Source organism: Phyllobates terribilis, unplaced genomic scaffold (assembly GCF_046119375.1).
Source record: "Phyllobates terribilis strain yellow unplaced genomic scaffold, ASM4611937v1 Scaffold_8__6_contigs__length_399053987, whole genome shotgun sequence".
In the NCBI taxonomy this organism is placed as follows: Eukaryota; Metazoa; Chordata; class Amphibia; order Anura; family Dendrobatidae; genus Phyllobates; species Phyllobates terribilis.
This window is the reverse complement of record NW_027362768.1, coordinates 195,211,032-195,224,375: the sequence shown is the minus strand read 5'-3', so window position 1 is coordinate 195,224,375 and position 13,344 is coordinate 195,211,032.

The following is a 13,344-nucleotide window of genomic DNA, read 5'->3' as shown; positions in this document are numbered from 1 at the left end:
ATTTGATAAATAAAAGTTTCATGGAAAACACAAAATTGTCTGGGTGACCCCAAACTTTTGAACAGTAGTGTATATATATATATATATATATATATATATTTGTGACAAATATTTGTTCTTTATAGTGCAGCGAGGATGGACGGGGTTTCTCAGACCCAGGACCTGTTCGCGGTGTAAGGTGTCAGCGATAATTAACATTAAGCAGCCGCCTCGGCACCGCGACATAGCAAGAGATTAGTCTTTTTCCTTTAAGAGCGCTGTAAACGCAGGAAGCGAGAGAATTGCTTTCCCCGGCCTGGGAATGGCGCGGCTGGATTATTTGTGCGTTGTGTTTGGGGGTCTTGTCAGCTGCGGAGAGGTGAATGTTGGGGGGAGCAGAACATAAGATATTATTCAGGTCTAAAAGAAAAGAAAACAATATGTTGCGTCTGCAGGTTTTACCGATCGGCTAATCTCGGGAGGAGAGTGTCATGCTCGGATTGAATGCAGCATACCCAGGGGTCAGCCGCAGCCAATCCTCCCATGTGTTACTATCCTCCCAGCCGTCATCTGGTTATTTGTGCGGGGGGCCGAATCCCCACTTGTCATTTCTCACTCATTTCAACATGTAAACTGGCAGGAGATTAATCACAATCCTATACGACAGCTGGGGAGGGGGTCACAAACTTACAGAGCAGGCTGGGATTACTTTATTATCTGTAGGATACATATAGTTACATTCTTTATCTGCATAGAGAAAACGGAAACCTCCATATATCACCATTGATTTATTGGGTCCAAGACAAGTCGATGGTTACAAAGCGTTAATTATTAATCCGGCAATGGACGCTTCACTTAGACTGATGATGTCATCGGCCGAGTATTATAACGTCATATGGAAACCACTGATTTATTACTTTTTCTACATTTTTTATTATTTTTTTCCTGTCCTCTTTCATGTATTGGTATACTGAAATAATAATAATTTAAAAAGTATAGAAAATAAATGTAAAAGGTTTGATTCATTACTATATTACTGGTTTATTATCATTTTTTTTGTCCACTTTTGAACATTTGTACATGGGATTAATAATAAGATAAAAAAAAAAAACCTTTATAAAGGAGTTGACACCAGGAAAGAGAAATTCAGCATAATTTATAATTATCAGGGCATATGATCAGCATTGAAGAGGGTCCTGTATATAGGACTCCATGTCTTAACAAACATGGAAAGTTGTATTACATGACCTTGTATAGTCAGCATGTAATACTACCTTTCCCCAGCACAGGGAGCTATGTTTGTATGAACACTGCTGTTAATGATAAAAGTTCTAGCCACCACCAGAGGGAGCTCAGGAGCACACTGCATACTGCTTATACATTGGACTTGATGGTAACGCAGTGTAAAGTAAGCTCCCCCTAGTGGCTAGTACAATTAGTACAATATTCAGAATTTTATTGTTTTAAAGGGAATTTGTCAGCAGGTTGTTGCTATTTTTTCTGAGAGCACCATGATGTAGGGGCAGAGAGACTGATTGCAGTGATGTTTCACTTACTAGGCTGTGTGCTGTGTTTTCAATACAACCAGGGTTTTATCTTCAGGAGATTATCACTACAGGACTAGGTCTCACATGCGGACTAGTGCAGCTAATTTGTGTATCCACCCTCCCACAACTGATTGGCAGCTTTCTGACAATGAATAGTGTACAGAGGAAGCTGCCAATCAGGGGTGTGGGCGGGGTTATACGGAGCTCAGCATTCAGCACTGCTACATCTACAGCAGAGAAAACAGGGATTGTATCAAAACTGCAGCAAGCAGCCCAGTAAGTGACACATCACTAGAATCAGGGTCTCAGCCCCTATATCATGCTGCTATCAAATTACATAACAAAAAACCCGCTGACAGATTCCATTTACTTTATGTCTATGCTGGGAATTTGTAGCTCTGAAATAGAAAAGCACTGGTTCCAGTCAACTATTTGGGACTAAATAATAATAAAAAAAAAAAAAAACTATAAAAACTTTTTTTTCAAAATATTACATAAGTAATTATTTTTCTTAAGTTTTTAGAAGTGTATAAAAAATTATGAAAGTTTAATTCTTCCCCTTTGTAAACACATGAAAAGCAAACCTGCTCCGGCGTATAGAACCGTCTAAACTATTTACAATACTTTGATATTGATCCCGAACGTTGAATGCTGTAAAGAATAAATAGATAAATAAAAAGGTCAGAGTTATTGTTTATTATTGAGTATTTCCCTAAAAAAATACTCAAATGTGATCAGAAGATGGTAATTAGCCCCAAATGTTACTCAGCTCTATCAATGGAAAAGTGACAAAGTCGCGAGTCCCGGAATATGGTGACGTAGTAAACATAAAAAACTCCGACCCATCAGGTCATTGTCGCTGCACAGTGACGCCGTGAAAATGACAAAAGACAACAGTAAGAGGGATGTTTTTTTTTCACCCCACAAATATTTTTTTCAGAGTAAAGTAAATGATGCAACAACAAAAAATCTCCAAATTGGTCCCGAAACTTATATGACTTCATTGATGGAAAAAAATTAAGATATGGCCCTTGCAAAGCACGGATGACAAAAGGTGAAGAAACAAAAAATGTCCTGGTTCTTAGAGGGTTAAGAGTGAACTTGTGATCTGAGGATTTCTTGGCGGTCCACCCTATTTTGCCGGGTATAGACCCCCCCGAGTGCTCTGTACAAACAGAAGCTTGCATGTGGTAGACTAATATATGACGGCATAAGCTTTTATTGGAGAGGCCCCGCTGCGCCTGATACGCTGCGTATCCGGCATCCCCCATCCCTGGCAGACACCACCATGTTTATATTGGGAGACTGATACCAGTGATAATAATCGCTCTACATATGTTACGTCTTTATCCCCTATGATTGTTATTCTTGCAGGTTTTCCTTGTTTTCAGCCTTCATGAAGGACATTTACTATAAACTGCTTGTTCCTTTCCATATGTTCTGTGCATTGTGCTGAGTGAAAGAGATATGACTGGCACCGTTCCCGCTTCACACCACTCTGGGCAGGAACAGTTGCTGTGGGGGTGTTTAATAACCTGGGCTTTTGAAGAAAAACTTCCTCACGTTTGCAGAAATAATACTAGGATGAGGGTCCAATCAGAGACCCCTTTCATGCACACAAAATGTGGCATATGGCAGGCGAAATGGTAATATAAATCAAAGATCCCGCGTGTTTTATGGTCTGCGTCAAACAGTGCAATGCATCGGGGTGCACTTAATAATTTATAGCCTGCTACAGACTCACCGTCTACAGGAGAGGTCTGAACTTAAGTGTGGGGCCAAAGCTCATACATCGGGGCCTAGGAAATTCTGCACAACACCTTAGAAGTCATGTGATTGATCCTGAAGAAACCAGCTGGCAGAAGGGTTTTGTCTTGAGCAGCTCAAAGCTCTGCAAGTTTACTTACAGTTTCCTTACCTCTTGGTTTCTGATAGGGTGGGGACTAATACTTGATTGACAGTTCCGGTGAGTAGCAGAGCCGTAATATTAATAGAACTATAAAGCTCAACACAAGTTCTGCTGTAACACATTCAGCTATCAGTGGTTTGTTCTGAGTCTACACTGTTATGACTGTATTTGCCTAGAGAGATGACAAGGCACTTAAACAAGCACATAGATCAGGAAATTGGGAGGTATTTTTTAGAAGAATTGCTCTGGGAGAAGCAATGCTGGGGACTGGTGATTTTGCAAGGTTTATAACAGCAGCTTGTCAGGAGCTGAGAAAGAGGTGAACAGATACAGAGAGCTGACTGGATGATGGAAATGAACCCTTCTCTTGGAATGTAGCTACAATGCACACTTGAGCAGCGTCTTGGCATATACTAGTGGCCAAGCTCCATGGAAACACTATAAAAAAAAGTACACTATATAAAAAAAGTACACTATAAAAGACAAAAGCTCTCATTGCAGGTGAAAGAGAGCAAGTCAATTGAAAACTTGATAATTTTTGCGCTGTCTAAGGAAAACAATTTAATAATTTGAGAATACCCCTCCAAAAACACTCCTAAGACATTTTTTTTGTTGCTAAACCTGTCTAAATATGTGAGTTATGTAATGTAAGTGCAACAAATTTCCAGCACCACTCCGGTCCTATTCTCCCTCACAGGACTGAAACCCTACCAGATCATACTGGGGTTCATATGTGAACCAGAAATTAGCTTTTACAAGTTAAGTCCATAGACTTTCATTAAAAAAGCAAGATCCGGCTCATACACAAACCCCAGTGTGATCCTTTCCAATTCCAGTAAGTGGAAACTGGGGAAGATGGTGATCAGTAAGTATTTATTGCACTTACACTGCATAACTCATGTATTTAGACAGGTGTAGCAAAAAAAACAACATTTTTGGGAGTGTTTCTTTAGCATTGTCCACAGTTGCCTCAAGTTGGTCAGGACACTTCAATCTTTTTCACTTTGCTGAGCACCAACCAGGTGTCTATCATCTCCTCTGCTACTACTGACTTGTGTTCTATAACCAGAATTATTTTAAAGCTTAGTCCAACTTGCTAGGTGTTGTCCACACTAACCCCTCTGCCAGGTAATACTCTTTTCAAACACGTCTCCATTTTGCATTGGCTTCTCTGAAGTTTGCTGCTATTAACCATTGCCCTGCACGAAGATACCAGACTGCATCTATTTCTTTGTCACATTGCTCCTCTTAACCATTGCTTTGCTGTAAGATGCCAAACTGCATTCACTTCTGTTACCTTGCTGCTATTCACAATTGCCCTGCTAGAAGATACCAGACAGCATTTACTTCTTGGTTACTCCTGTGTTTAACCATTGTCCTGTCAGAAGATACCAGACTGCATTCTTGTGATTAACTGCTTCTTTTCCAGAAGATACTAGTTTCCAAAACTGTTGATGTTCCCGTACCGATCCGCACACCTGGCTCTGCTTCATCTGTGCTATCTACTTTGCATGTTTGTCTGCCGTCCTGCATACCCTGCTATCCTGGTCCTCACTGATGAACATGTCATTCATCCAGTTTCATTCATTTAGAACATTTTCCTCTTAAATTTGCAACATAAAAACAAAATAAAAACAATGTAAATCTTCCAGAATTCCATCCATTTTGTAAAAGGAGGATGTTAGTACTGCGAGGTGTCGAGTGGGAAGCCATTAATGGAAATTATGATGCATATATTGCACATGGCACTGCCCAGAGACCAGCGGCGCTGATTCTACACACACTGTTATCCTGTTTATTTGAAGAAAAATGTAACACGCTGGCAGCGAAACAGAAAACGCGTAGATGGAAAACAGACCACACACTTAATGCAAATCATGTTTTCTTTGTAAGTCAGTTACTACAACTATGTATTAGCATAAACACGCAGAGCCAGGCTCGGCTACAGCTGGAAGAGCGCAACATAGGCAAAGGTTTTATTCTTAATAAGATCTCTTAAAGGGAATCTGTCAGCAGGTTTTTGCAGTGTAATCTGTGAGGATCATGATGTAGTGGATGAGACCCCGACTCTCTATTTCTCTATGTTTTGCTACTGTGACAAGCAGAAGTAGTGCTGTTGCTTCAAAAGCATCCAGCAACTATAAGAGTTAACACAGTCACAAGAGACAGGGAGTGGTTAGCAGAGCCCCAGTGGGATTGTGGGGAACTTGTTTAATATTCTGGCTGCAGCCAAAGGGAGAAGTGGTGTGTGTGATCTGTATCTCACAGAAGTGCAGGAAAGAGAACAGGATTCAAGTCCAAGGTGAAGCTCAACACAGGTCAGATACCCTGCACTGTTAGTTCAGGAAGTCTATCATCAGGCAGGAAGATAAGGACTGAAATGAATTGTGTCACAGAGATCAACTTCCTCATCAAACCCTCCCCCCTCAATCTCCATGCAGGATAAAGAATGCTGTGTACTAGTGAGTCCTTGTGAAGGAAAAGCCTGCTGTATATGCATAGAAGTGTGCTGCTAAGAGATCTAATCTATGCTGAATTATGCTACTGAAGAGACTAATACTGTGCCTTGTGAAGAAACTACTGTATTGTTACTGGAGCCGGTTGCTCAAGAAACTCAGACTGTACTGTAATGAAGATTGTTGCTGTAATATCCCCGAATTACACTGGTCGTGCTTCAGATTAAATTCCACTGTTAAACTGTTGAAAAAGACTCTTGTCAGATGTGTCTGGTCAGCAATTGAATCTATCGTGTGCCTGAGAGAAGCTGCAGCCTATGGTCGCCCTGAGTAATGGTTCCCCCAGGATTCCAAAGAATTCATGTAACCCGTCTCGCCCCTATCTGAACCTAGCGGCGTGCATGTAACACTACTTCACTACAATCAGTGTTTTACCAGCAGGAGATTATCACTACAGTACTAGGTGTCTTGTACCTCTTGGTCCTACCAAACCCCCACCACTGATTAGCAGCTCTGTGTCACTATACAATGTACACAGAAAACTGTGGTGTGGGCGAGGTTATGCACAGATCAACAACTGAGCTCTGCTACATCTGCAATAGAGAAACTGTGACTCTATCACAACTGCTCCACCAAGGAAACTAAGTGACACATCACTGAAATCTGGGTCTCTGACCCTACATCATGCTGCTGTCAGATTACATAGCAAAAAACTGCGGACATATTCCCTTTAAGGGTATCCACCCACCTCTGTTCAGATGCAGTATTTGCCCCTGCCTCTGGGGGAACCAGCGTCGCTTATAGGAGTGCACTTCTTGTTCTGTGCATATTGAGATGCTGAAAGTTTTATTATGTAGCATCTACATCAAACCATTGTGGTTCTCTGGACCTCTGCTTGTTGTCATTCCTCCATATTTCGGGAGCACAGCAGGGAGGGGGCCGAGCGCGTGTTTCATCAGCACATTTTATGACGCTTAGCTCACATTTGCAATGGACACAACGTTACATTCACTTGCTTTACTGTTCTGCCTTTCTTACCGCACTTTCCTTTCTGGTCACATAATCATGGTCTTGCTCTCTTTTTGCTGTTAGTCTGACGTCATGTGATGTTCTCCCTGCAAAGTCTGATGATGGCGGGAACCGAGGGAAAGGATTAGAGATGAGCGTTGTTCGACTCGAACTGTTCGCCAATCTCAAATTCGAGCTGTTTTGGGCGGTGTTCGAGACGTTCGGCGAACACGAACGATTTGAGAAAAATTCGCCTGTTCGAGGTTATGTTCGATAACTGTTCGTGCACCAAAATCATAACTGGATTTTTTCTCAGTAATGATGATAATTAATGTTAATCCGCAGTTTGAGTGTACAGCGGGGCGGGGGGAGGGGCAGGGGATGGATCTCTGCAGGAACAATGAAGATCTCCATTTTTTTTTCTCTTTCCCGCATTTGCAGTGGGGAGGTGCAATCTGTCAGCCTATCAGCAGCGCACACACGGAGCGAAGTGCTTTTTTTCACACAAGCAAGGGCATGTGTCATTGGCAGTGTATGTCACATGTCCTTGCCCTATAAGACCAAGCCATTTTCCCCGTCGCCACCATTTTCTCACTGCTGCAGCTGCGTGTTAGACGGCACCGCTGTTGTTGTGTGCGCTATACCTTGTTAATTTCAAGCCAATTTTCGCACAAATCTACAGATAGCTTGGGAGTAGGGAATAGTTGTGATTGCAGTCCTTTTAAGGACTAGGTTACAGCATTTCCTACGACTTTTATCAGGCAGGTCTGTGCTCTTAAATAGATAGATTGTGGGAGTAAAGACTAATTGTAATTGCAGTCCTTTTCAGGACTAGGTTACATGAGTTCCTATCAGTTTTTGCCAGGCAGGTCTGTGCCAGTGCTGTGCAAGTTTTTTTCACAGCATTTGGCTGAATCTAGCAAAGCTAATCCTTTTTGGCCTATTGCAGAGTGTGTTAGTCAGTGGAGTAGCCTATCTGTGTTGCAAGATATACCACCTGTGTATAGAATACCATTTTTTTTACTGTACCTAGTGAAGTAAAACCTTTTGGGAATAGCATCATTCTATTAGTCCATCTATACAGACCTCCATCAGGTTGCAAATTGAATATAATTTTTTTCTGCATCTAGCTCTGAAAAAATATTTCAGCTTCAAGCAGTGTGTGGGACTTGTTCTACTAGTCCATCTATACTGACCTCCATCAGGTTGCAAATTGAATAGCATTTTTTTCTGCATCTACCTCTGAAAAAATATTTGGGCTTCTAGCTGTGTGTTGGACTTGTTCTATTAGTCCATCTATACTGACCTCCATCAGGTTGCAAATTGAATATAATATTTTTCTGCATCTTCCTCTGAAAAAATATTTGGCCTTCTAGCAGTGTGTGGGACTTGTTCTATTAGTCCATCTATACTGACCTCCACCAGGTTGCAAATTGAATATAATATTTTTCTGCATCTAGCTCTGAAAAAATATTTGGCCTTCTAGCAGTGTGTGGGACTTGTTCTATTAGTCCATCTATACTGACCTCCACCAGGTTGCAAATTGAATATAATTTTTTTCTGCATCTAGCTCTGAAAAAATATTTGGCCTTCTAGCAGTGTGTGGGACTTTCTCTATTATTCCATCTATACTGACCTCCATCAGGTTGCAAATTGAATATCATTTTTTTCTGCATCTACCTCTGAAAAAATATTTGGGCTTCTAGCAGTGTGTGGGACTTGTTCTATTAGTTCATCTATACTGACCTCCATCAGGTTGCAAACTGAATATAATTTTTTTCTGCATCTACCTCTGAAAAAATATTTGGCCTTCTAGAAGTGTGTGGGACTTGTTCTATTAGTCCATCTATACTGACCTCCATCAGGTTGCAAACTGAATATAATTTTTTTCTGCATCTACCTCTGAAAAAATATTTGGCCTTCTAGCAGTGTGTGGGACTTGTTCTTTTAGTCCATCTATACTGACCTCCATCAGGTTACAAACTGAATATAATTTTTTTCTGCATCTACCTCTGAAAAAATATTTGGGCTTCTAGCTGTGTGTGGGACTTGTTCTATTAGTCCATCTATACTGACCTCCATCAGGTTGCAAACTGAATATAATTTTTTTCTGCATCTAGCTCTGAAAAAATATTTGGCCTTCTAGCAGTGTGTGGGACTTGTTCTATTAGTCCATCTATACTGACCTCCATCAGGTTGCAATCTGAATATAATTTTTTTCTGCATCTACCTCTGAAAAAATATTTGGCCTTCTAGCAGTGTGTGGGACTTGTTCTATTAGTCCATCTATACTGACCTCCACCAGGTTGCAAATTGAATATAATATTTTTCTGCATCTACCTCTGAAAAAATATTGGGCTTCTAGCTGTGTGTGGGACTTGTTCTATTAATCCATCTATACAGACCTCCATCAGGTTGCAAACTGAATATATTTTTTTCTGCATCTAGCTCTGAAAAAATATTGGGCTTCTAGCTGTGTGTGGGACTTGTTCTATTAATCCATCTATACAGACCTCCATCAGGTTGCAAACTGAATATATTTTTTTCTGCATCTAGCTCTGAAAAAATATTGGGCTTCTAGCTGTGTGTGGGACTTGTTCTATTAATCCATCTATACTGACCTCCATCAGGTTGCAAACTGAATATATTTTTTTCTGCATCTACCTCTGAAAAAATATTGGGCTTCTAGCTGTGTGTGGGACTTGTTCTATTAATCCATCTATACTGACCTCCATCAGGTTGCAAATTGAATATAATTTTTTTCTGCATCTAACCCTGCCAATAGTTTTGGCCTAATACCACAGTTTGGCCACTCAGCTCTGCTCGGTTCCCATCCATTGTTTTTTTGTGCAAACAACTCCAGAGTTGTGAATTAGTTAACCACCAAAATGAGTGGAAAAAGGCCTGCTGCTGGTGGAAAGGGGAATAGGCGTGTTGGGAAGGGAAAAAAAGTTGTGTCCGTGGGGTAGGTGTTAAAGCAACAGTAACATCTGCAGAAGAAAGACCATCTTCCAGCAAAACTAAAATGTCTACTTCTTTTAGCAGACAATGTGATAAGATCCCTTTCTTACGGCCACGCCAATCGCTACAAATTCCAGATGAGGCACAAAAACAGCAGGTGCTTCAACGGATAACAAGTGCTCCTTTAAGTGGGCTCTCCTCCACCTCAACTTCAACATCACAAATACTCCAGTCCTCAGAGGTGTCACTCCAATCGCACTTGCTTCCTCACAGCTCCCAAATCTCCAGCTGCCCGTCTGAGTATGGGGTAGAACAGATGGTTGAGTCTGCAGAGCTGTTTACTCATACTATAGCCTGGGAATCAGAGGTCGACTCCAGCGCTTCTGTGAATCCAGACGAGGAAATGATCTGCACTGATGCCCAGAATCTTTATGAGTCGGATCCAGGACCAGACGCAGAAGGTTCTGACCATAATGTAGACCCTCATTCCCAAACTGTAACTCCTGTTGGTGGAGACAATGAGGAAGACGATGATGAGACTCAAATACCTGATTGGAGCGACAACTTTAGTTTTTTGTCAGGGCAGGAACAGGTTGGCTCTGAGGACGACGGGTGTGATAAGACACAGGGTGATGATGATGAGGTTGGAGATCCCACTTACTGTCAACCCACAGTCAGCCAAGAGATGAGGTCAGCAGAGGAGGTGGAGGAGGATGCTAGTGACGACGAGGTCAGGTTGCGCCTTCCTGGACAGAGACGTAGTACTGGAAGCACGTCAACATCTGCATCCTCAAACACAACTCTGGCTCTCACCACAAGTCATGGTGGCTCTTCAGGTCGCATGGGTGCTAAGCCTTGCATAGCCTGGGCATTTTTTCAGATCGATAAAGATGACCCAACTCGTGTTATCTGTAACATTTGTCAACAAAAGCTAAGTAGAGGCCAAAAAATACATAGTTTGAGTACTTCATGCATGAACCGGCACATGGACATGAAGCATAAATTGCAGTGGGAAGCTCACTGTGCTACAATGCGGCCTAGCCGGCCGGGCCAACCACCGGCTACCCCATCTTGTGCATCTGTGGCCTCTTCATCCTCTGTGACTGGGGGGACAGCAGTCACACCTGTTTTGGGACGCAGACCTGCCACCTCTTTACCCGCAACAGCCAGCGTGATTGGCAGGTCATCATTTTCTTTGGAGGTGGTAACACCAGCTGGTGTTGAGCGCTGTCCGACATCGATAGCACCACCTTTGGATCAAGGCAACCTAACATGTCCGCCTGCATCTTCCTCACAGACCGGCAGTTTGCCGGGGACACCCTTATCAACCCCGTCTAAGCAAAACAGCCAGCCCTCAGTCCCTCAGATGTGGACAAGTAAAAGACCATTTCCTCCTAGCCATGAGAAAGCTAAGAGGTTGAATTTCACCATCTGCAAGCTCTTGGCTACAGAAATGCTGCCTTTCCGCCTGGTGGACACAGAGGATTTTCGAGACCTTATGTCCGTCGCAGTGCCCCAGTACCAGATGCCCAGTCGGCACTACTTCTCAAAGAAAGGTGTGCCTGCGCTCCACCAGAATGTCGCACACAACATCACCGCTTCTTTGAGAAACTCTGTGTGTGACAGGGTGCATTTCACCACAGACACTTGGATGAGTAGGCATGGACAGGGGCGTTACATGTCGCTGACTGGGCACTGGGTAACTATGGTGACAGCAGGACAAGGGGCTGCTGTCCAAGTCTTGCCGTCCCCACGAGTTGTGCGTCAATCCTCTTTATGTCAAAGTTCCCCCACTGCTTCTGCCTCCTCAACCTCCTCTCGGTCCTCCACCTGCACCCAAAGCCTGTCTGGTCATGCCACAAGCTTTCTAACTGCGCGGAAGGGATCCTGCACACCTCCTTACTATGCTGGCAGTAGGGCTCAACGTCATCAGGCGGTTTTTACTTTGAAATGTCTGGGAAATGTGAGTCACACAGCTGAGGAGTTGTGGTCAGCTCTGGAGAACCAATTTCATGAATGGTTGTCTCCACTGGACCTGAAACCAGGAAAGGCCGTGTGCGACAATGCTGCGAACCAGGGTGCGGCCCTTCGCCGGGGCAATGTCACACAGGTGCCTTGTATGGCTCACGTGTTGAACCTGGTTGTCCAGCAATTTTTAGCCCACTATCCCGGACTAGATGGCCTTCTGCAGAGGGCACGGTCGCTGTGTGCTCACTTCCGCCTTTCGCATCCCGCAGCTCAGCGACTTACATCTCTACAGAAGTCGTTGGGCCTGCCACTTCACCGGCTAAAATGCGATGTGCCTACCCGGTGGAATTCAACTCTGCACATGTTGCAGCGACTGTGGCAGCACCGACAAGCCCTGGTGCAATACGTTCTGACGTATAGCCTGGGCCAATGGGATCCAGAGGTGGGGCAAATCACGCTGGAGGAGTGATCTGAGATCAGGGACCTATGCACCCTTCTGCACAGTTTTGAAATGGCGACAAAGATGTTTAGTGCTGACGATGCCATTATCAGCATGACTATTCCGGTGATTTACATGCTGGAGCACATGTTAAACAGAATTCGGAGTCAGGTGGTGGCACAAGAGGAGGTGGAGGAAGTAGAGGAGGAGGAGTTGTATGCGGAAGGTCTAACATCTGCAAGGTACAGACAGTCGGCAGCACCAAGGCAGCAGGCATGTGAGGGTGGGGGAGATGGTTTTACCAGGGCGCATGGTAGCAGCCAAACTAGTGAGGAAGGTGCAGGAGCCCAGGAAGAAGTGGAGGACGAACTGATGGAAGACTCATCAGATGAGGGAGACCTTGATCACATTTCTGTTGTGCGAGGTTGGGGGGAGAGGACAGAGGAAGGAAGCATGATTGTTACCTCGCCACCAACACAACAGGGACTTGGTGCTCCTGGATGCGCAAGACACATGAGTGCCTTCTTGCTGCACTGCCTGCAACATGACCCTCGAATTGTGAGAATTAGAAATAATCCTGACTACTGGGTTGCCACACTGTTAGATCCCCGGTACAAAAGTAAATTTGCAGAAATAATTCCTGCCATAGAAAGGGATGCACGCATGCAGGAGTATCAGCAGAGACTGTTGCAGAATCTTACATGTGCTTTTCCAAAAAACACCAGTGGTGCACGTAGTGAATCTCACAGTTCCAACTTGCCAACCGTGGGACCGTCGAGTGTTCAGCACTCAAACCGTAACAGAAACACAGTATCTGCTGGTAACATCAATTTTGCGGAATCATTTCACCACTTTTTTAGCTCATCCTTTGCAAGGCCACAGGAGACAAGAAGTCTGACACATAGTCAACGCCTAGAGACGATGGTACAGGAGTATCTCCAAGTAAACATTGAAGCCATGACTGTGTCACTGGACCCTTGCTCTTTTTGGGCTTCCAATCTGGATAAATGGCCGGAGCTCGCCACTTACGCCTTGGAGATCTTGTCATGCCCCGCAGCCAGCGTTCTGTCTGAACGT